The following is a 25832-nucleotide window of genomic DNA, read 5'->3' on the forward strand; positions in this document are numbered from 1 at the left end:
TCGATTTTTCTTGTATTTAAAACGCAGTCGGTATGAGCTTTTACTTTTAATCTTGTGATTTTTAAGAAATTGTTTATTATAAAATGGATGAGTATTGGGTTGGTTGGTAAGGGTTCGCCTACTACTTAGTAATATGGTAGGTGCCCGCACGATCCGTAAGTTGGGGTTGTGACAGTTGGTATCAGAGCCTAGGTTACCGGTCTCACAAGTACAAGAGCAAATATATGGTAGAGTCTTGTGGAATGGTACGATGACGTCCGTACCCATTCGCAAGAGGCTATAGGACATCTAGAAGTTTCCCTTCGTTCATTCTATCGTGCTACCCCAAATACGCTGCCTCCTAGTTGAATCCAAATTGTATCTAGGTGATTTCTTGGTATCTTGACAGGCTAATTGCTATCTGCCAGTGTTTTAAAAGGCAGTTTTAGGGCTCGCCTCGGAGCTCGCCCCGGGGCGAGGCACTAGTAAAACGCCCCGGGTCTCACGTGCGGCGCTTTGTTTCCGTTAGGCTTACACCCTAAGCGCCCGACTGTACGTGTCACACCCTAATCTTGATAGGGCATGATGGGCACCCGGCCCCATACTCAGAGCCGAGCGAACCCCATTAGTTCTCGTTATGTTCATAACCTCACTGGACTCTTAAGTTACGATATGAAATGCATAATGGAGACTTGTCAAAACCATTCTTTTCGTCGTTCTCAAATAAAGTAAAATCTGTAATCATATGTAACATAATGCATAATGGTACGTCGGCTTGCAGAGCCGCTTACAAGACTGACATCCTATACACGTGACTCTGTCTGCAAAGTCTCTAACATGCTATATACCATAACGTAGATACTCTGACTCGACAACACTCCGGAAAGAAATGGAGCTTGTCAACCCAGCTGGTACATCTCCTAGCAATGTCCTCTACTCATCTGTATACACCTGCGTGGCATGAAACGCAGCCCCCGAAGAAAAAGGGGGTCAGTACGAAATATATACTGAGCATGTAAAGCATGAAATGCAATTAGGTAGATCATAACTGAAATAGAGATTCCAGGAGACAAGTATGATAATCAAGAAATCGTTGTACCTGTGCATTACGAAACAAAATCATGCATATCATTATCATATAAAACATCAATACACTTGCCTTATGAAATGAAAATCATTCATATCATTTTTATATACCGTACCCGGCCCATTATGGGACTCGGTGGATAAGATCATGTCATCATGTCAGCATACTATCATATCATCATATATATATATACCGTACCCGACCCTCTAGTGAGGGACTCGGTGAATAATGCAGTGACACTGTGCACGATAACATAGCCGGCCCGGGTCTCGGTGAAAGATGTAACAACAGTATGCACGAGCAGAGTAGTGAGAAACCATATGCATATAAATCAATTTTTGGGACTCAATAGGTAAGTACACTAATCGACACTTGAAGGATCATAAACACATTTCGAGTCAATCTAAGTTAGTATAAGAAAGTTATGGACGTTATTCATTACAGAAACCTCTACGAACGTTTCAAAGCAATCCGAGACCGCCTATGAAAGTTAGGGACATTAATCCTTATAGACCCTTTTTGGAACAGGAACTCTTTATGCATTGCTCATTATTCAATCATACAATAAGCTCGACTATACTAAGTATGCTCGTGTCAAGAAGTGAATAAGAATCGTAAACAAGCTCGAAATTAAAGAATAGAGTTACCCCAAGAAGCGTGTCATACCTTACTTAGTTCTAGGACATGCCAAAGAAAGAAAGGGTAAGCCTTACATACCTTGTCCGCTTCCTAAGCTAATCCGAACTTAAGTCTTGACTTTCCCAAGATCTAAAACAACGTCAGAAGATAGCAAACATTAGCTATAGGTATTTAGGAATCCGATTCTAAGCTAGCAATCCACCTACAGAAATTCGGGCAGCATTTCCCCTGTAAATTCAACAACCCCGAGAATTCAACTCGGCCAAATCATCAACAACAATACCAACAACCACATTAACAACTTCAACAGTTAATTCAAAATGCATTCTAACGTTAGCAACCCTTTCTACATAATCCGACGGCATTTCATTTACCTTCAAGTTAACCATAACAACTCAACTTACAATCTTCCAAACTCAATAGAAACAACAACAACACATTCCTCGCTTCCAAGTTCATGAATTATACCAACAACCACACGTTAACAACATTATTCATGCAAATATAAGAAACCATGCTAACGGCACATTAACTTCTACAACAACCCACAACGATTACAACTTCATTTTAAGCCATCAAACCTTCATTTTCATCATGGAATCCACAACAACAACAACCAAAAATACTAAATAAAATCAATTCATCACATCTTACCAACACAGCCCCTATTCGGCCACATCCTACACACACATATTTCATGAATTTCATCCATTTCTACATACTACGACACTCACAAATCATCTCTAACACATAGAAAAGGAGATTAAACCTTACCTTTACCCTTTCACTTCTCCACTTGGCTAGGGTTGGTAAATTGCACAAATGAATGCTTTGCTTACTCCAACAACTACTCCACGTTAATAAGGGCCTTCCAATTGGTTGAAATGCTAGAATAAAATTATTTTTCTTGATCAATTTTTATGGCATCAATTTTGCTAGCCATGGCCGAATGCCTCTATATCTTTCTTGAAGTTTCTTGAATTGTGAAGATGATGAATATGCCTTGCTTTGGTCATCACTTATCTATATATATACATGGCTCCTACAAATATAAAGTGGACACATGCCCCCACTCATGGATTGAGTTAATTGGCCAAGCCATGGGTGGGACCCACTTAAGCCACACGGCCATGGTGGCTTTCATGACCATATTTTTTTTGAATTTTTTCCTTTTTACCCCTAGCCTTTCTCAATATTTCCATACCACTAATAACCAACTTGTGTATTAAAATAAAATCGGAAGGAAAATAATAGCCTTGCCCTTAACTTATCGTGATTATCTTGAAACATCCGAATGTACAAAATACGGGATATAACATCCTCCCCCCTTTAGAACATTCGTCCTCGAATGTTGGACTGGTCTTACGGAGTCTTATAACATTTCGGGGAGATCTCTCGTATAGCTATCACATACAGTTCAATTAACATATCCGTTTTAGAAATTTAAATTACCTGTAGGTGTAGGAAATAAGTAGGGGTACTTCTTTTTCATCTCTTCTTCGGCTTCCCAGGTCATCTCCTCTCTGTTATTGTTTCGCCACAGTACCTTAACCGAAGCCACGTCTTTGGTACGTAACCTTCTCACCTGACGATCCAATATGGCTATAGGTTGTCCTTCGTAAGATAGCTCCTCTGTCACCTGGATATCATCTATGGGAAACGCTCTGGAAGGGTCCCCAATGTATTTACGAAGCATGGACGCGTGGAAGACTGGATGCACTGCTTCTAAATCAGGTGGTAACTCTAATTCATAGGCGACCTTGCCAACCCTACGGACAATTTGACAAGGTCCAATATACCTCAGACTGAGCTTTCCCTTCTTGCAGAACCTCATTATACCCTTCATGGGTGACACTTTCAGAAATACCCAATCGCCAACCTGGAACTCTAAGTGTCGACGTCGATATTGGCATATGATTTCTATCAACTCTAGGCTGCTAGTAACCGTTCCTGAATGAGTTTCACTTTATCAATTGCCTGCTGAATTATATCTGGCCGATTAACTTAGTTTCGCCAACATCAAACCAACCGATCAGTGACCTGCACTTCCTTCCATACAGGGCCTCATATGGCGCCATATGGATGCCAGAATGGTAACTATTATTATAAGAAAACTCAATCAATGGTAAATGATCATCCAGCTACCCTTGAAGTCAATAACACAGGCCCGTAACATATCTTCTAGCGTCTGAATAGTACACTCGGCCTGTCCGTCAGACTATGGGTGGAATGCGGTACTAAGACTTACCTAGGTCCCCAATCCTTCTTGAAATGATCTCCAAATGTCATATATATGTTCTTATGCTCAGGTAATATAATCTTCATCCCTAATCTTTGTGTAACTCTGCTCTCCCTTGAGCTCATACTAAGCCGTCCACAGTCTTGATAACACGAAATTTTCCAGTGTGTAACATCCTTCCTTAACTCTCTCATTGCTTCCCGTCAGTTTCTTCCACTTTTTTGTCCTCACGTACATGGTCGGAAATTAACTAGCACCTCGCTCTCGTTTTGTCGACAGTATTGTAGTCTTGTTTACCATGCTATAAATATTCATCGACCTTTAAGTATTATCTTTTTCTCGCTCCTTGTTTCCTTGCTAGTGGGCAATTACCTTGCTTATATATGGCATACTCTTTGTGTTTTCCTCTTCGGTATCATCTCGGGCTATCCTTTTTATACCTGTTGACCTTAGACGTACCCTGCATCGACTCCCTGTAGTTCATTAGTTCGACTCCCTGTTCCTTTACGTCCTTGTCACTATCCCTTTTAACCTTGCATTCTAAATATTTATCCAATCATGACTTTGTCGCTAATGGGCATAATGGTTATGTTCCTTTCAAAGGCCAGTTATATCAATATCCAAAAATGTATATACGTAATGTTTCTTCGCCATTTATTATCCTTCGCAGTCCAGTCACACTTACGGTAACTTATGATCCGAGTTCAGTTAATTTCTTAGCTCGCAACATCTTTGAACTCTTGCTACAACTTTTTCTTTACTTCCTTCCCTCACATCTCTCGACACAAGTATACTAGTCTTTGATTCCCTTGTATTGGTGATCGTTTCGTCAATCGTTATTCCTTGTTGGCTCTCCGGTGTGGACTTCTTACAAATATAATTGGGCATAGCTTCACGTTGATGGTTCATATAATTCCATAGCGTATACTCTTATGTTCAGTATAATTAATGGTCCATGAACTATTTTTTTTAATATCCGGTGGACTCTTTTATTTCCATTCATAGGAGCTGCGTTCTTTCTTTCCTTCAAAAATTTCCAGACTACCAATCGTTGGTACTTTCGTTATAATAGTCATTGTGATCCGAAATATCCTTTGAATTTTGTCATCCTCTCCATTATCCTTTGTGAACTTAGCTTGTAGCCTTTTCTTGCTCTCTTTATTACCCTTTAGAACACGTCGCTGCATACTTAGGTACTGCGCAATTTTGCTCGACACGGGGGATCCAACCCATGGTCTAGAAATATCGTAGCACATGTCAGCATGGGACATTCTCTTAAGGTGCCTTCCATACTTTCCCCTTATGTCTGCCTCATGGTACACTCATTGTCAATTCGTTTTTACTTCTTTCAGGTATCCCCCTGATGTGCCGATATGTTTTGCACTCTGGCTCCGAGCTAATAAATCTCCTCTTCTAGAGCTTGAAAATGTCGTGATTCCTTTTAAGTCTAATATAATATATTCTTCCCCCCTTATTAAGGAGATCCTTATACGCCAATAGTCTTCGAGTACTCATCGTCTTCGATAATTATCTACCGCCCTTCACTATCTTCTTAAGGCCGGGGTTCCGTCATCGTATGGTCTGCCTTATTTATCCTTTTTGATAGTCACACTCTTGCGTTCAATTGGAATACTCATAAGGGTATCCAATTCCGATGCCTCCTTTTCCGTCTTTTCACACCTCTGTCCTTTTATGACTAACAATTTTCCGGACCTACAAGTTAATGGGGACACCGAGGTTCACCACGTCCTTTATGAAGTCTTCGATTATACCTCACTCCTTGTTTTTCTAATCCAGACTTTGCTTACAACATATCTAGACTTCTTCCTATCTTGAGTTCTCCTTCAATTTATGTCTATATCATCATTTTGTCAACATTTCCATACCCTGCCATCCACTATTAGTCCTTTCGCCCATTTATCTCACTTACTCGTAATTCTTCTTAACTACACGTTTGTGTTGCAGCTGTGCATCCATGTTTTTCGAGCGTCCTGCTACTTTTGCTCTTGGCATAGCATGCTTACCGTTTACACTCTCTCTGTCCTCGTTCATCGAACCTTTATTTCTATCCTCGTTCCTTGCATCTCATTCCATTTCCTCTAAGATCAAATCCCTCGGTCTTCACATGAATTCTCATTCTATGCCATTAATGTTTTAATCAATCGTGTCGACTCATCATCTTTGTTCTTATCCCGGTGAGTAATCGGTTTCCTACCGCTAATTCATTAAAGTATCCATCTTACTCTCATGGTTAAAGATTTCCAGTTACTCTACGCCTAAATGCTCTCTTTTTCCTTCGACCAACCCATTAGTATACCTTTTCTACTTTCATCCTTAACTTTCCTTGGGTTTCTTCCTCCTCGAGCACCTTTCTTCTCTTGTTATCTGCAGTATCGGCTCTGAAGTTCGTGAAATATTCCTTTAAACACGCAAATCCGTTCTATTCTTAAGTCATCTTTTTGGAGAGCTTCTCCATGTCCGAGGAAACCGTGCCAATATGACTACACATTTATCCCTTTCACATGCCCACTTTCAAAAAAAAATTCTTTCCAAAAAGTCTCGTGCTTTGCCCGTCGTCCCCCTCGGAGGCTCCACCCACTGATGTTTCTTACTTTTCACCCTTTTCCGACATTTTATCTCCTTAGCTTCCTTATACTCACTTTCCCCTTTTTCCAGATGTCGTTACCTTAGGACTTTGCAATTCTCGCCTGTGATGATGATAACGTCAACCTACCTGGTAACGTTCTTTTGTCACTTGAACTTTATCACCCTGTTCGATCAATGCCTTCAATATACCACTACGCTGGTTGCTGAGGTGCCCATACCCGTTGATGCAATCACATATGGGATATCATACGCATTCATATATATGTATATATAATTACTACCATTTCGCCTACAAAATATTTCCAAACGCTATTCAAACTCATCCTAATTCCAGAGCTGTGATGCACTTTCTTTCTCTTCACCGGTCTAGTCTGCATCGTCCTACGCAACCTCTTAAGGTTTCCAACCATTCCGTATACTTTAATTTCCCTTAGGCTACTCTAGCTTCTCATTTGCCTCTTGTGTCTAAATCTATAGGACTTTTAGTACACTTCCCAGGGGGGTCACCCATCCTAATATTTCTCTCACCTTAGCATGCTTAACCTTGAAACTTCAATGAAATCCAGTGCATTAATGCCGATATAATCGCATCCTCCTCCCCGCATGACCTTCATTACATGATCTGGAGCAAGTTGAAGTCTCAACAGATTCCGAGACATTCTCGTAACACATCTCTCTCCGAATTAGAAAGGGTCTCTTACTTTTCCGACTACACAATTATTATTTTGGCCTTTTTAATTCCCAATATTCACCTGTTACCTGTGTGTATGGCTACCTTTCATCCTGGATTTCCAGATTCCTGATGGTAGGGAACACACCTTCGTCGCCATTACTTATAAATAATCGGTTATCAGCCTGTCTGGATTTCCACTTACCATTCTTATATAACAATCTACAATAGAACTCATTTGTCGACTTTCCCTGAATCCCCCAACAGACCTTGCTCCTACTAAACCTCGAATGTAACCCATTTTAATCCTTCAGACTGCTAATCGTCTTTCTCGCAATTATTTTTCATGCCATGCCAAGTCCATAACTCCTCTAAAACAACGCATCCCACTTATTGTCTATTTACGATATTTTGTTTCCCCGCTTCTTCCTGTTAGGTGTACCAAACTAAATGACCTGATTTTGAAAAATTATGGAAGAGTCTCCTTTACAATTCTGACTATCCAAAACCTGCATGCAGCAATTACCAGCAATGCCTCACATGGCATATATATATACGACATATCCCAGCCACCCAGGGCTCCCAATTTCAGGTAAAAGAACAAAAATGTCAAAACATACCTCCGTGACTTCCCATATCATTACTTACCTTCTCCCGTCGATACTGTACTTCTGCTGAGATCAAAGGTTAGTGCAAGGAATCTCATTTCGTATGACTTGGCTCTATCGCACGATCTAAGACAGAAAGAAGGTCAATGATTCATAAATGCCCTGCAGCCTCCTGTTTATAAGTGTGGCTGGTTTCACACCCATAAACAGGACTCTACTGGACACGACTTTGAAGACAACCCCTAGGACGAACTGCTCTGATACCAATTTGTCACACCCTAATCTTGGTAGGGCATGATGGGCACCCGACCCCATACTCAGAGCCGAGCGAACCCCATTAGTTCTCGTTATGTTCATAACCTCACTGGACTCTTAAGTTACGAAATGAAATGCATAATGGAGACTTGTCAAAACCATTCTTTTCGTCATTCTCAAATCAAGTAAAATCTGCAATCATATGAAATTTGTAACATAATGCATAATGGTAAATCGGCTTGCAGAGCCACTTACAAGACTGACATCCAATATACGTGACTCTGTCTGCAAAGTCTCTAACATGCTATATACCATAACGTAGATACTCTGACTCGGCAACACTCCGGAAAGAAATGGAGCTTGTCAACCCAGCTGGTACATCTCCTAGCAATGTCCTCTACTCATCTGTATACACCTGCGTGGCATGAAACGCATCCCCCGAAGAAAAAGGGGGTCAGTTACATCGCATCTGCATTGCATTACACCTCATACTGCTATGTCTTTATATTTGTGTACTGTCTGTCTGTTATATTGCATTGTGCATCTTTTATGATTTGGTTGAGGTTGTGTGAGGTGGCGATTATTATGAAGATAAGTGAAAGAACGAATCGTAAATGGTAAGTTCATCCCATGGGTGTATCATATCGTAGTAAGTGAATTGGATAGAAAAGCTCTACGACTAAAAGTTAGGAATCAGATGTTAGTGTAAATGAGGAGATTAGGCTTAATTAATTAGATTAAGGGAAGATGGAATGGGTTTCAATGACTAATTAGATGACCAGTAATTCTATGGGGATAGGAGAAGTGAATAACTATGAGTAGAAGGGTAAGTTCGTGACGATATAATAATCTATAATGAGAGTCTTAAGGGTCGTTGACTTATTTGCTTTTCATATTAACTTTATATTGTGTATTATGAACTAATCTTAGTCAACCTATGATGGTTACCAGTACATGTGGTGTACTGATACTATTCTTGCTTCACCCTTTTTGGATGTAGGTATGTTGCAGGTTTAAGTCGAAGTTTCTTCGTGTGGATGACAAGGCATTCTCCTACAGCCTCGCTTATCTCACTCCAGGCAGAGGCTGGGTCATTTATTTTGTTTTTCTTGTGTAGTAGAAGCTCTTGTACTTGTTTAGACTAGGTCCCAGGAAGTTCTTTTCGATTTTTCTTGTATTTAAAACGCAGTCGGTATGAGCTTTTACTTTTAATCTTGTGATTTTTAAGAAATTGTTTATTATAAAATGGATGAGTATTGGGTTGGTTGGTAAGGGTTCGCCTACTAGTTAGTAATATGGTAGGTGCCAGCACGATCCGTAAGTTGGGGTTGTGACAGTTGGTATCAGAGCCTAGGTTACCGGTCTCACAAGTACAAGAGCAAATATATGGTAGAGTCTTGCGGAATGGTACGGTGACGTCCGTACCCATTCGCAAGAGGCTATAGGACATCTAGAAGTTTCCCTTCGTTCATTCTATCGTGCTACCCCAAATACGCTGCCTCCTAGTTGAATCCAAATTGTATCTAGGTGATTTCTTGGTATCTTGACAGGCTAATTGCTATCTGCCAGTGTTTTAAAAGGCAGTTTTAGGGCTCGCCTCGGAGCTCGCCCCGGGGCGAGGCACTAGTAAAACGCCCCGGGTCTCACGTGCGGCGCTTTGTTTCCGTTAGGCTTACACCCTAAGCGCCCGACTGTACGTGTCACACCCTAATCTTGATAGGGCATGATGGGCACCCGGCCCCATGCTCAGAGCCGAGCGAACCCCATTAGTTCTCGTTATGTTCATAACCTCACTGGACTCTTAAGTTACGATATCAAATGCATAATGGAGACTTGTCAAAACCATTCTTTTCGTCGTTCTCAAATCAAGTAAAATCTGTAATCATATGTAACATAATGCATAATGGTACGTCGGCTTGCAGAGCCGCTTACAAGACTGACATCCTATATACGTGACTCTGTCTGCAAAGTCTCTAACATGCTATATACCATAACGTAGATACTCTGACTCGACAACACTCCGGAAAGAAATGGAGCTTGTCAACCCAGCTGGTACATCTCCTAGCAATGTCCTCTACTCATCTGTATACACCTGCGTGGCATGAAACGCAGCCCCCGAAGAAAAAGGGGGTCAGTACGAAATATATACTGAGCATGTAAAGCATGAAATACAATTAGGTAGATCATAACTGAAATAGAGATTCCAGGAGACAAGTATGATAATCAAGAAATCGTTGTACCTGTGCATTACGAAACAAAATCATGCATATCATTATCATATAAAACATCAATACACTTGCCATATGAAATGAAAATCATTCATATCATTTTTATATACCGTACCCGGCCCATTATTGGACTCGGTGGATAAGATCATGTCATCATGTCAGCATACTATCATATCATCATGTATGTATATACCGTAACCGGCCCTCTAGTGAGGGACTCGGTGAATAAAGTCACCATATGCCCTCCTGGCCGCCATCCCCGTATCATCATATCATCATGTCATCTCATATATATATATATATATACCGTACCTGGCCCTCTAGTGAGGGACTCGGTGAAAAATGCAGTGACACTGTGCACGATAACATACCCGGCCCGGGTCTCGGTGAAAGATGTAACAACAGTATGCACGAGCACAGTAGTGAGAAACCATATGCATATAAATCAATTTTTAGGACTCAATAGGTAAGTACACTAATCGACACTTGAAGGATCATAAACACATTTCGAGTCAATCTAAGTTAGTATAAGAAAGTTATGGACGTTATTCATTACAGAAACCTCTACGAACGTTTCAAAGCAATGCGAGACCGCCTATGAAAGTTAGGGACATTAATCCTTATAGACCCTTTTTGGAACAGGAACTCTTTATGCATTGCTCGTTATTCAATCATACAATAAGCTCGACTATACTAAGTATGCTCGTGTCAAGAAGTGAATAAGAATCGTAAACAAGCTCGGAATTAAAGAATAGAGTTACCCCAAGAAGCGTGTCATACCTTACTTAGTTCTAGGACATGCCAAAGAAAGAAAGGGTAAGCCTTACATACCTTGTCCGCTTCCTAAGCTAATCCGAACTTAAGTCTCGACTTTCCCAAGATCTACAACAACGTCAGAAGATAGAAAACATTAGCTATAGGTATTTAGGAATCCGATTCTAAGCTAGCAATCCACCTACAGAAATTCGGGCAGCATTTCCCCTGTAAATTCAACAACCCCGTGAATTCAACTCGGCCAAATCATCAACAACAATACCAACAACCACATTAACAACTTCAACAGTTAATTCAAAATGCATTCTAACGTTAGCAACCCTTTCTACATAATCCGACGGCATTTCATTTACCTTCAAGTTAACCACAACAACTCAACTTACAATCTTCCAAACTCAATAGAAACAACAACACATTCCTCGCTTCCAAGTTCATGAATTATACCAACAACCACACGTTAACAACATTATTCATGCAAATATAAGAAACTATGCTAATGTCACATTAACTTCTACAACAACCCACAACGATTACAACTTCATTTTAAGCCATCAAACCTTCATTTTCATCATGGAATCCACAACAACAACAACCAAAAATACTAAATAAAATCAATTCATCACATCTTACCAACACAGCCCCTATTCGGCCACATCCTACACACACATATTTCATGAATTGCATCCATTTCTACATACTACGACACTCACAAATCATCTCTAACACAGAAAAGGAGATTAAACCTTACCTTTACCCTTTCACTTCTCAACTTGGCTAGGGTTGGTAAATTGCACAAATGAATGCTTTGCTTGCTCCAACAACTACTCCACGTTAATAAGGGCCTTCCAATTGGTTGAAATTCTAGAAGAAAATTATTTTTCTTGATCAATTTTTATGGCATCAATTTTGCTAGCCATGGCCGAATGCCTCTATATTTTTCTTGAAGTTTCTTGAATTGTGAAGATGATGAATATACCTTGCTTCAGTCATCACTTATCTATATATATACATGGCTCCTACAAATATAAAGTGGACACATGCCCCCACTCATGGATTGAGTTAATTGGCCAAGCCATGGGTGGGACCCACTTAAGCCACACGGCCATGGTGGCTTTCATGACCATATTTGTTTTGAATTTTTCCCTTTTTACCCCTAGCCTTTCTCAATATTTCCATACCACTAATAACCAACTTGTGTATTAAAATAAAATCGGAAGGAAAATAATAGCCTTGCCCTTAACTTATCGTGATTATCTTGAAACATCCGAATGTACAATACGGGATATAACAGTACGCCCTAAACACACCTAACGCCTAACGCTCAGGGCTCGCCTAATAGTTCTTACAAAAATTATATGTTAACTTTCTTAATTAGTATCGTTGACCCTTATAATTCTTTAACAAATGAATGATACTTAATAATTTTTCGTCTATAAAAGTAAGAAGATTGGGTATAACTCAAATAACAAGTCGTAGTATTGCATATATTTGAGAACATCGTGAGGGTGAATATCACTTTATATTTCTTTGAAAAATACATAACCGAATTGTAAATTTTCACTTGTCATTGGTCTTTTGTACATCCTATGTATCAAAAGTATCATATTTTATTATTTTGCTATTTGAAAGTAATTATATTTTTATTCATGAAGGAGTTACGTTTTAATTATAATACTGAGATAAAATGAATAGCATGATAGCAATATTGTTTTAAGAAATTGTTATTTTTCATTGTTTGAATGTAAAGATATTATAGTTGATTTGTATTTCATAAAGCTTTTATTTCATTGTATTGTTTATACTTGTAAAATTATGTTACATATAATTACAAGTTGTAAGTTGAGTATAATGGATTGCTTTGATTAGTTTTTTCTGAGGATCAAGCCTTATATATATATATATATATATATATATTCGTTCTTTTTCTTTTTTGCAAGTATGCTTTTCTTTGTAGAAGTTGCTCCTTGCGTAAGTGTCTTTGGTAGTCTCCGTCTTGTTTGGAGAGATGAACATCCCTCATCTTCATTTTTTGGCAAAGTGACAGCCATCAACGGATTTGATGAGTCTTTACCGGCTACCGTTTGAACCGGACTAGCTGTATCTTTACCCGATACAGTGGGTCTAACTGCATTCATTGGGGAATGCACACCTGCTTCATCCATTTTTATCTGAGATGGAGAACTCTGAGATTGCACTAACTCGAACATATATATATATATATATATATATATATATATATATATATATATATATATATATATTGTAATTATATTATTTTATGAAATACTAAAAATTAAATACCCATGGGGCTTACGCCCCGTGCCTCGGGGCTTGCCTCGTCGAGGCATATGTAAAATGCCCCGCCTTACGCCCCCGTCTTTTAAAACACTGGTATCTGCCGATTACAATTGGTGTCTCTCTATATTGAATCAAGGAAGACCTTCCATGAGTAGGTGTGGGTTAATTGTGTGAGCAGACGAAAATCTCGTTCTAGTATAAAGTGTTACGGATTGTGTGCTTGTTTTAGGAAGATTATAACGGATCCAAGCTTCCGTAGTGTCCTGCTATAGCGAGACTCCCATTGCCACAGCGGTACTGCTGCAGCGATAAAGTGACCGTCGCAGCGGCACCATGAACTAGTAGTTCCTATTACTGCTCCCTGTTTTCCCAACCTGTGTAATTCATCAACAAGTCAAGAAGAAGTCATTTCCAAAGCAAATACCTACATAAAAACATCAACCCAACTAGGGCAATTGTCTTACGAGTGCCCTTAAATCGGAGCACCTACACCAAAAGAACAGAAAAAAATTATCTAAACATTTCAAAACAAACCAAAAGCAAGAAATTGTCTGAGCATCAAACCTGCAAGGGCAAGTGATAACCAAAGTTGATATGAAAAGGGGGGAGATATCTCTAAGCCACTCCTCGGCTAGTCACCTCATCACCATCATCCTTCGAGTCACTAGAGTCATCGCTACCAAGTCCGAACGCGCTAAGGAAGGAGAACTGGGGGGCATCTCTGATGGTCATCTTGGGATGCTTCACCTTCGGAACTAGGGTCTTCAAAAGGCTTTTGACGCCTTTCTACATTCTCACGAACAACTTGTCCCTAGCCCCGCTTTTCTTCTTCTCTCGGTCCAAGTCCTCTCGGAGATTCATATGGGCCTGGTCTAAAGATCCATAGGCGCCCTGAAAGCCATCCACAGCATCCCCCATCCTAGTTTGCTTATCCATATAGCTCTTCATCTGATCAGGAGTGAAATAGCCCGCCCCAGCAGCACCACTAAACGACCCGACCTTCATGAAAGGCTGTGCAAACCCCATCATGGCCGCCTTCACCAAAACCGTATCTGCCTCCATGCGCTCCAAGGTACTCGGGGCTTGTGAATGACCACTCCCATCGCTGCCCTGATGTCCATCGTTGTTATCATCGTCATCCGAGTCAACCTACTTCTCTTGCCCCTGCCTGTGCTCCCATGACCTTCAATGGGTCAAAAGGGACATCACACTCAACATAGCTGTCGCCAGGCTCCATAGGCACCCTAGCATTACAACATAGATGGGTAATTAGGGAGGAAAACATCAAACTAGGGCCATCTTTGGCGCCACTCCTCGATCACCTGCATCACCACATTCACAGGCACGCCATCTAAAATGCAAGCCACCACAAAGGCCAGTAGGTAAGTGAAATCAGTAGTATTCCTCAAAAGGTGAACCCGTCAGGCAACGAGGTTCAGTCACCTCCGAGCCTCTAAAGTAAAGTGACGACTCTTAATGGTAGAACGAATGACACCCCAGGTAGCCTTCCTCCTCTTGGATTGTTTCAATAGCATCCTCACCAACCACGACCCGTTCTTCTTGTGGTCCTTGGCCCGAAGCTTAGCCTGTGGGGGGTTGGGCAACCCATTAACAACATTAATGGCCTCAGCACCCACCTTTATATTAACCCCTCTGATAGTAATCTTCGGCTCTGGGGCAGTCCAATCAACGGTAGGGAGTATAGCTCAGAATTCCCTAACCCAGTTGCAGTTAACATTCCCTGGTTTCTCGACTAGCGGACCCTAACCCATACAGTGTAGAAGCTAATAGAACTCTGGGGCCAGCTCCACTTTGTCTGCTATTCCACGTAACGCCTCCTGCAAGCATGAGAGGTAAACCTATTCTATGCGGGAGGAGCTGGTGGTTGTTGTCCCTGTTCTTGTTGTTCTGATTGTTGTTGTTATGGGTTCTCCATAGCAAAATGAGAGAATTAGCCTGAAAAGGGAAGACCGAGTTGGAATAATGTGGCACTAAAATATAGCAATGGTAGGGCATGCATGAAGTAGTTGAAAACTCAAAATTTTAGTTTCTGCTTTAGGCAGCTTCCCTGCGGCGGTGGAATGACCGCTGTAGCGAAGCCGCTATAGCGACCAAAGGGCCGCTACAGTGGACAAGGCTCCGCATAGCGTTTCCTCATCGCGGTAGTAGGCTCGCTATAGTGAGCAGGGGGCCCGCTACAGCGGGTGCCTCCCAACAGAAAGGTCCACTTCCAGTGACCAACCATCGCCGTGACGGAAGGTCCGCCATAACGGACTCGTCTTCCCCAGGACGGAACCCTCCCAAGCCCAACTTTTAGAAAACCTAAATTTTCACTATAGTTTCCTCATTTTTCTCAAGGATCAAGTATTATGATAGTATGCATGACTTTTACAACCTATAACACCCTATCCTAACTACAATGGGCACCAAATTTTGAACCAGAACACCAAAAAATTGCACCACTACAAAATATCCCCACCCCAACATGAACTACCCCAGTTTAAGCAAATTTTTAATATAAAGTGATGCTAGAGCAATATAAACGATGAAATATCCCTCCATAATCCAAGAAACTTTCCACCCTAAGAAATAAAAACCCTTATTCAAGGAAACCAAAATTTTCTGTAATCTAGCAAGTTAAGCATGGAAATTTCAAAATAGAAGACCATAAACAAGCTGTAGGATAGTGAAAGAGAGTACATACCTCAAAATAGCAAGAAATCTGCAAGCTTTGCCACAAAAATGGACCTTGGGGTGCAGAGAAATTCTTCTCTTTTCTTTAGAATATGACTAGTGTTTTAGGAAATAAAGGGGGGTAGAGTGGTTAAAAGGGGATTAGGGAGGGAGATGAGGGGACTAGGTCTTTGAATGGGGGAATAAATTTTTGTGGGAGGGGAGGGGGTGTTATTTTTCCGTTATAAAGAAGGAATGGGAGGTGGGAGGGATGACCGTTCACCCCATTTTAAAACTGGTCGATGACCGCTGTGGCGGTGGATTTACCGCTACAGTGGTACCGCTATCGCGGTCATCTGACCGCTGTAGTAAGCTGCATTTTTCTATCTTTGTTGAAATTTTTCCTCTTTCCTAACGATAGCTCGAAATCCTGCCTCCTATGTTGTAGGGGCCAAGAATGTGACCATTACCTCACCCCCACACCGTTTGGAGATGAACGGTGGTTTAATTGATATATGGTGTAACGACCCGTCCGGTCGTTATTTAATATTTCGCAATACCATGCCCAATCTAGGTCTATAATTATAAATAGTAAGCCCCCTGGGGTGTTTTAAGGATTAATAGTGAGAAAAATTAGTTTCGGAAAGAGTTAGAAGTTGTAGGCCCAAGGCAGGAATTGGACCGCTATAACTGCCACCGCTATAGCGAGACCTCGTCCGCTAGGCGGGGCCGTAGGCAAGTTTTTGATACTCAGTTTATATTTTTCCCTTCTTTTTAATAAAAGACCCTCCAAGGTTGCTATTAGGTTTTCACAAGAAGAAAACCTCTTGACACCAAGAGAAGAGGCTTTTTCCAACATTCTCCACATCTTTCCCCATAACTATCATCTCTCATGGATTCAAACAAGGGCTAGGAAGTCGAGAAATTCATGGAAATTCAATAGTTATTGGTCATTGAGGTAGGTTATGGTGTACCTGAGTTAGACTTTGATTAGTAAATCATATATACATTTAGAGTTGACAGGAGATTGCATGATTTGGTCTTCGGACATGGAGCTTGGGTGGATATATTCGCAACTCCACGAGAATTATGTGTAAATAGTAACTAGGGTAACAACGAGTAATTAATTGAGTGTTTATTGCTACTAGCGTGATGGTTATGTGTTACGGGATTGAAGGTGATTATTTGTCATGACTAGGAAGGGGTAGTTCGTTGTGCAGAACATGTATTCCTAGGTTTATTGATTTCCGTATTTATTTCCAAGTATATTGAAATATTCATATGATTGTCATTCTTGTTAACAAGAAGGTTGTATTGGGAGGACTGAAGGAAATCGTGATAGTGCTATGTAAGGCCATGATTCATGACATGGTTTCATTCATTGGCATTATTGCATACATTGCATGTGGTTATGAGGAATTACATGGAGCAGAATGTGTAAGTTCGTGTTATCAGGTCATATGTCCGAGTTGGGTTGAATATGAGGTACTATTTTGTCAGCCAATCATTGGCGGTAATGTAACGGTGATTATATTTATATAATGTGGATCCGCGTCCGAGGTTCTTTCTGGAGTGAAAGATTTATGGCTCGGGTCCGATGAGTATCGGGAACGAGTAGTACATGGAGACCATGGGTCCCCTGCAGGTCATGACTACTGAGCAATGATATTAGTCATCATGTATGTACGGCGTGGTTGGGCCTTTACATCGCATTTGCATTGCATTACACCTCATACTGCTATGTCCTTATATTTGTGTACTGTCAGTCTGTTATATTGCATTATGCATCTTTTATGATTTTGGTTGTGGTTGTGTGAGGTGGGAATTATTATGAAGATAAGAGAAAGAAAGAATCGTAAATGGTAAGTTCGTCCCATGGGTGCATCATATCGTAGTAAGTGAATTGGATAGAAAAGCTCTACGGCTAAAAGTTAGGAATCAGATATTATTGTAAATGAGGAGATGTGACTTAATTAAATGGCTTAAGGGAAAGTGGAATGGGTTTCATTGACTAGTTAGATGACTGGTAATTCAATGGGGATAGGAGAAGTGAATAACTGGGAGTTGGAAGGTAAGTTCGTGACGATATTATAATCTATGTTGAGAGTCTTGAGAGTCGTTGACTTATCTGCTTATCTTATTGACTTTATATTGTGTTGTGTGAACTAATCGTAGCCAACCTATGACGGTTACCAGTACATATGGTGCACTGATACTACTCTAGCTACAACCTTTTTGGGTGTAGGTATGTTGCAGGTTTAAGTCTAAGCTTCTTTGTGTGGATTACCAGACATTCTCCTATAGCCTCGCTCACTTCACTCTAAGCAGAGGTTGGGTCATTCATTTTGTCGTCCTTGTGTAGTAGGAGCTCTTGTACCTGTCTAGACTGGGTCCCGAGAAGTTCTTTTCGATTTTTCTTGTATTTAAAACAGAGTCTGTATGAGCTTTTACTTTTAATCCTTGTGATTTTTAAGAAATTGTTTATTATAAAATGGATGAGTACTGGTTTGGTTGGTAAGGGTTCACCTACTAGTTAGTAATATGATAGGTGCTCGCACGACCCGTAAGTTAGGGTTGTGACAGTTGGTATCAGAGCCTAGGTTACCGGTCTCACAAGTACAAGAGCAAATATCTGGTAGAGTCTTGTGGAATGGTACGAATACGTCCGTACCCATCCGCACGAGGCTATAGGACATCTAGAAGTTTTGTTTCATTCATTCTATCGTGCTACCCCAAATACGTCGGCTCGTAGTTGAATCCAATTGGTAGCTGGGTGATTCGAATTGGTATCTTGATAGGCTAATTGGTATCTGCCGATTCCAATTGGTGTCTCTCTATATTGACTCAAGGAAGACCTTCCATGAGTAGGTGCATGTTAATTGTGTGAGCAAATAAAAATCCTGTGCTAGTATAAAGTGTTACAAATTATGTGCTTGTTTTAGGAAGATTAGAAGGTTAATAGTGCATTCATACTCGCTAGGTGAGAACCGTACTAGTACGCGCCAAGCAAATGAGTGAGCCTCTACGCGACATGAACTGGTGGGCAAAAATTTTCACCCACTGGCACTGTAGCACCGCTGCAGTGATAAGGGAACCGCTACAGCGGGCTCTCTATAGCGAACATCGGTCCGCTATAGTGGATCCAAGCTTCTGCAGAGTCCCGCAACAGCAAGACTCCCATCGCCATAGTGGTACCGCTGCAGCGATCAACTGACCGCCGTAGAGGTACTATGAACCAGTAGCTCCTCTCACTGCTCCCTGTTTTCCCAACCTATGTATTTCATCAACTAGTCAAGAAGAAGCCATTTCCAAAGCAAAATACCTATATAAACACATCTGCCTAACTAGGGCAATTGTCTTACGAGTGCCTTTAAACTGTGGCATCCATACCAAAACAACAAAAAGAAAATTATCCAAACATTCCAAAATAAACCAAAAGCAAGAAATTGTCTAAACATCAAGCCTTGCAAGGCCAAGTGATAACCAAAGCTGATATAAAAAGGGGGGAGATCTCTAAGCCACTTCTGGGCTAGTCGCCTCATCACCACCATCCTCGGAGTCATTAGAGTCCTTGCTGCCGAGTCCGAATGCGCTAAGGAAGGAGAACTAGGGTTCATCTCTGATTGTCACCTTGGGATGCTTCGCCTTTGGAACTAGGGTCTTCAAAAGGATTTTGATGCCTTTCCATATTCTCACGAACAGCTTGTCCCTAGCCCCGATTTTCTTCTTCTCCTGGTCCGAGTCCTCCCGGAGATCCATATAGGCCAGGGCCAAAGATCCATAGGCGCCCTGCAAGGCATCCACAGCATCCCCCATCCTAGTCTGGGCATCCATATAGCTCTTCATCTAATCAGGAGTGAAATAGCCCGCCCCAGCAGCACCACTAGATGACCCTGCCTCTATGGAAGGTCGTGCAAACCCTATCAAGGCTGCCTTCACCGCAGCCATATCTTCCTCCATGTGCTCCAAGGTACCCGAGCCAGTGAATTTCCACACCCATCGCTGCCCGGATAGCCATCGCTGTCATCTGAGTCAACCCTCCTTCTTTTTCCCTTGCCCTGTGCTCCCTTGACCTTCAATGGGTCAAAAGGGACAACACACTCAACATAGTGGTCCCCAGGCTCCATAAGCACCCTAGCTTTACGGCATAGATGGGTAATCAGGGAGGGAAATATCAAACTCAGGCCAGCCTTCGCCATAAAACTCTGCCGCTCCTCGATCACCTGCATCCCCATATTCACGGGTATGCCATCCAAAATGCAAGCCACCACAAAGGCCCGAGGGTAAGTAACAACAGTAGTATCACTCGAAGGGCGAACCCGTCGGGCAATGATAGCATATAGGTATCGATCTTTATGGTTTCTAATCTAGATTTCGAATATGCCAAGACTTTCTTAATCTTGAGGCTCAACGGAAGGGCAAGGCTAAGGAGAGATTATTGGTGTATTACTGTTTGGCCATCCAGGTAGGTTATGGCTTACCTTTGGTTAGACTTCGTGTAGCGAAGCATATATTTAGATGATATTGTCGGAGATAACATGTAAACCTTTGGGTATAAAGTTGGGTTGGATATTGTCTTACATTGGATCCTGTTGTGTGATTGGGGACTGTTGTTACATCTTGATTGTGATATTGTAGTACCTTACTTGTTGGTGTTGACACGAGGATAGTGTTCTATATGGCTTGTTTAGTATTTCATGAAATTTTTGGCGTACCCGTGTTTGGTACATGTGATATTGATCAATTATTGATATTGACACATACATTGCACGCATTCTCATTCTTCATGATATATTGTTGATACATTGTTGATATTTGATGAAATACTGTGATGAGCTGGGCTCAGTTTGGATGAGAGTGACGTGAGAGTCCGATATATGATGTTTGTCCCAGAATCGTGGATTGAGTGAGTGCATGGACTCCGCGATCCCCCGGGGTGGTGCTAATGAAAATCCTCCATGGGAAAAGATCTGAAGTCTCATTTATCTGTTGGGCAAAGATCCGGGACGAGTATCACTTAGACTTCGAGTCACCTTGGGTTGTGCTACCGAGACGTGGAGGTTTCCGTTCGGAGTATATGTGTACACAGCGTTGCATTTGTATTCATACATTATTGTATTACATTACATCATGGCTCATATTGTGATGATCTAGTGTTTTACTTGTGTTGTTGGTTTCGAATTGGACATATTGAGACTTGGCACACTTGCTTCTTCTAGGTGATGATGTGTACTTGGTTCCGATTATGTTTGACTTATACTTGTTGATATCTGCCTATCTTACTCTATTGTCTGAATTATATTAGCTATACTTAGTCGACCCATGATACCTACCAGTACTGTAGTTTTGTACTGACCTACTCTTGCAGCATTCTTTTATGAAAGAAGAGGTCCAGGTTGGATCTTCTTCCATCTCCCATGGCTGATAAATATCGATCTTCATGATTTCTAATATGGATTTCGAATATGCTTAGACTTTCTTGAACTTAAGGCTCAACGGAAGGGCAAGGCTAAGGAGTGATTGTTGGTGTATTGTTGTTCGGCCATCCAGGTAGGTTATGGCTTACCCTTGGTGAGAATTCGTGTAGCGAAGCATATATTTAGATTGATATTGTCGGATAAAACATATATACCTTTGGGTATGAAGTTGGGTTGGATATTGTCTTAAGTTGGGCCCTATTGTGTGATTAGGGCTAGCCACCCCATTGTGTTGTGACTTGATTGTTCTATTGTTGTTGGTTTGATGCCACGTAAAGATAGTAGGTATTAGGGACTGTTGTTACATCTTGATTGTGACATTATAGTACTTTACTTGTTGGTGCTGATAAGAGGATAGTGTTCTATATGGCTTATGTGGTAATCTTTGATATTCTTGGTGTACCCATGTTTGGTACTTGTAGTATTGATCAATTATTGATGTTGACATATACATTGCACGCATTTTTATTCTTCATGATATGTTGTTGATACATTGTTGATATTTGATGAAATATCGTGATGAGCTAGGCTTGGTTTGGATGAGACTGACGTGAGAGTTTGATATCCGATGTTTGTCCTAGAATTATGGATTGAGTGAGTGCATGGAGTCCGTGAGTGCATGGAGTCCGTGAGTCTCCTGGGGTGGTGTTGATGAAAATCCTCCATGGGCAAAGATTCGGAGTCTCGTCTGTCTGTTGGGCAAAGATCCGGGACGAGTAGCACTTAGACTTCCCGAGTCACCTTGGGTTGTGCTACCGAGACATGGAGGTTTCCGTCCGAAGTACATGTGTACACAACATTGCATTTGTATTCATACATTATTGCATTGCATTGCATCATGGCTCATATTGTGATGATCTGGTTTTTTACTTGTGATGTTGGTTTCGGATTGGACATATTGAGCCTTGGCACACTTGGGTTTAGATGCTTCTATATAGGCGATGACGTGTACTTGGTTCCAATTATGTTTGACTTACACTTGTTGATTTATCTGCCTATCTTGCTTTATTGTCTAAATTTTGATCTCTATATTTAGTCGGCCTATGATACTTACATGTACTGTGGTTTTGTACTGACCTATACTTGTTACGTTCTTTTACGAATGCAGAGTTCAAGGTTGGATCTGCTTCCGTCTCCCGTGGCTGATAATGGCTATCAGTACAGATTTAGAGTTTACAGGTGAGCACGAGACGTTCGCTGCCTTGAAGAATCCTCTTATTTATGTCCTATTTAGTAAGACATTGATGTATTAGTATAATTCCAAACTTGTATATTTCTAGTTAGAGGCTCTTGTATGGCTAAGACCAGACCCTGGGAGTATTTGTCATATTTCCGCACTTTTTCTATATTATTATCGTAAGACTTACGTTATTTCTTCCCTTCCGCTTAATTGATTTACTTATTTATGCCTTTATTTTCCTTGGGTTGAGGGTTCTCTTACCGAGGCAGGAAAGGTAAGTGCCCGCACTGCTTAACCGAATTGGGTCATGACAGTTTTGGATGAATTTGGGTCTAGTTTGAATATAATCTCTTGGTTATGGTATTGTGGATGTTGTTAATGATGTTTGGGAGTTGTTTTAGTGTTTTACGGAAGTAGGTGATATAGGGGAAATGCTGCCCAAATTTCGTTAGTTTATCTAATAGTTTAGTTTTATCTTATAAGAGTTTCGACGACTTAATCTTAATATGAATCATTAAATGTGGATTTGCGAGCTCGTGAGAATAGGCGTTAAGTAGTTAAGGAGATTACAAGGTATGTTAAGGCTATCGCTTTCTATCCTTTGGCATGATCCTTGTGAACCAAATGAATACGTAACGTTAATCCATAATGACTGTATTCTTAGAGATTAGGATGATCCTTTTTATTCATGTTCCATAACGTTATCTTCAGGAAGTCTTTCTGTAGATCCAGTATGGTATCGAGAGTTACTTATACTCCTATCATGTTTATGCATTACATTGCATTATATATATATATATATATATATATATATATATATATATATATATATATATATATATATATATATATATATTGCTGGTATGGGGAAGGTTACGACGTTATACACACACTATCACCAGATCAGCTGGTCATATGATGATACCAATACAATGATGATGATACTATGATGATGACGCTAATCGATACGATACGATGCGATGCCCACAATGGCTTGACAGGCGTTATATATATATATATATATATATATATATATATATATATATATATATATATAAACCTTATGTATGCATGCACGATATTTATGCATATCATCAACCCTCAGAGGTAATTCAAATGCATAGTAATTATATACATGATTCACTCACTTACCTTACAATTTCTTATATCTCTTTTATGTTACTCTTTTGCCTTACATACACAGTATTTTTTCTGTATTGACGTCCTTTTGTTTGGGGACATTGCGTTCATGCCCGCAGGTAGAGAGGGAGACGGTACAGATCCTTAGGCTGCCATTTCAGCGTTGGTACAGGAGCACTCCACTTATCCCGAAGTTGCAGTTTAGAGTGGTATGATTCTTTTGTGTATATATGGGTATGGCGGGGTCCTGTCCCGTCCTTATTATGTTATGTGCTCTATGTATAGGCTCGTAGATAGGTGTGTATAGTTAGATGACTTATGACCTACTCAGTCTATATTTTGACATATCCTTTGATAGCCTTGTTAGCTTATGTATGGGCACAGTTGATGATGTATATATATATATATATATATATATATATATATATATATATATATATATATATATATATATATATATATATATATATATATTCACATCGGGCATGTTCCCCTTTTAGTTATGATATTTATGAGTTATTTTCATGGCCTACTCAAATATGACTATGAGATGTACATTTTGAGGTACTCGGTAGGATAGCTCTAGGTGCCCGTCATGACCCTCCGGTTAGGTCGTGAGAAAAGTGGTATTAGAGCAGTTCATCCTAGGGCTGTCTATGAGCCATGTCTAGTAGAGTCCTGGTTCTATAGCCAGGAGGCTACAAGACATGTAGGAAGTTACTTTTCTTCATGATCGGGATCGTGCGATAGAGCCAAGTTAAGAATGAAACTATCTATTTTTTTCCTGTTTAATTTTCAGCAATGCCTCGGAGAAAAAAGAAAGGCAGCAGAATACTGGGTACTATTGGAGAAGGTACTAGCCGAGTACCCCCGACTGAGTTAGGACATAGCGAGGCTCAGAGTTCCACTCCCTCTCATGCTACCTCTGTTCCTTCAGTGGCAGAAGAGCATAGAAGGCCTCCAGTCCCTCCGGCTCCTCAGCCTCCAGCCCTTCTCCCTGTTACTCCAGATCAGGACTTGCGAGACACAGTCCAGTTGTTGACTCAGTTAGTAGCTTCTCAGGCCCAGAGACAGGGTATTGGTCATGGTGACAGGGCTATTAGTGCCAGAGTTCGTCATTTTATTAATTTAGATCCTCTAAAATTCTGTGTCCAAACCAAATGAGGACCCGCAGAACTTTATAGATGATATGTTGATGACATTACAGGTAATGCATGCTTCAGATATTGAGTCGATAGAGTTGGCCCTTTAGAGATTACGAGCTATGGTTGTTCATTGGTATAAGACTTGGGTGTCTTGTAGAGGTGTAGATGCACCTCCACCCGTATGGCAACAGTTTGTAGATGCTTCTCTCCGACATTATTTACTGCTGAAAATTCGACGGGCCAGAGCCGATAAGTTCCTAAACCTTAGACAGGGGAACATGAGTGCTCGGGAGTATAGCCTTCGTTTTAACTCATTGGCGAGGTATGCTCCAGCTATGGTAGCTGATATGGAAGATCGAGTCCACCGATTTGTGAGTGGGTTGGGACCACATTTGATTGATGATTGCTTGACGGCCTCACTTCAGGAAGGTATGGATATTTCTCGCATTCAGCCTCATGCCCAGAATTTGGAGGAGCGACAGTAGTAGCGAAGGAGTGAACATGTGTATGATAGGGGTTATAGTAAGAGAGCTAGATCTTTCAATTTTGTTAGTGAGCCCAAAGGTGGTCAGAGGCAACAACATTCTAGACACTTGGGCCATTCAGCGGCTAGTGCACCTCCATAATTTGCAGGCCTTAGATTTGATCAACCTATTCATTCCGGACCCGATCAGAGTTCTAGAGCCTCGAGTTCTCAGTATAGGGGTGATTCAAGCCATATGAGGCCACCATTACCACGATGCACCCAGTGCGATAAGTTACATTCTGGGAAGTGTCGCTTAGGTCTAAATGTTTGTTATACATGTGGTCGGCCAGGCCCATTATGTGAGACT

This window comes from Lycium barbarum, chromosome 10 (genome assembly GCF_019175385.1).
Source record: "Lycium barbarum isolate Lr01 chromosome 10, ASM1917538v2, whole genome shotgun sequence".
Lineage (NCBI taxonomy): Eukaryota > Viridiplantae > Streptophyta > Magnoliopsida > Solanales > Solanaceae > Lycium > Lycium barbarum.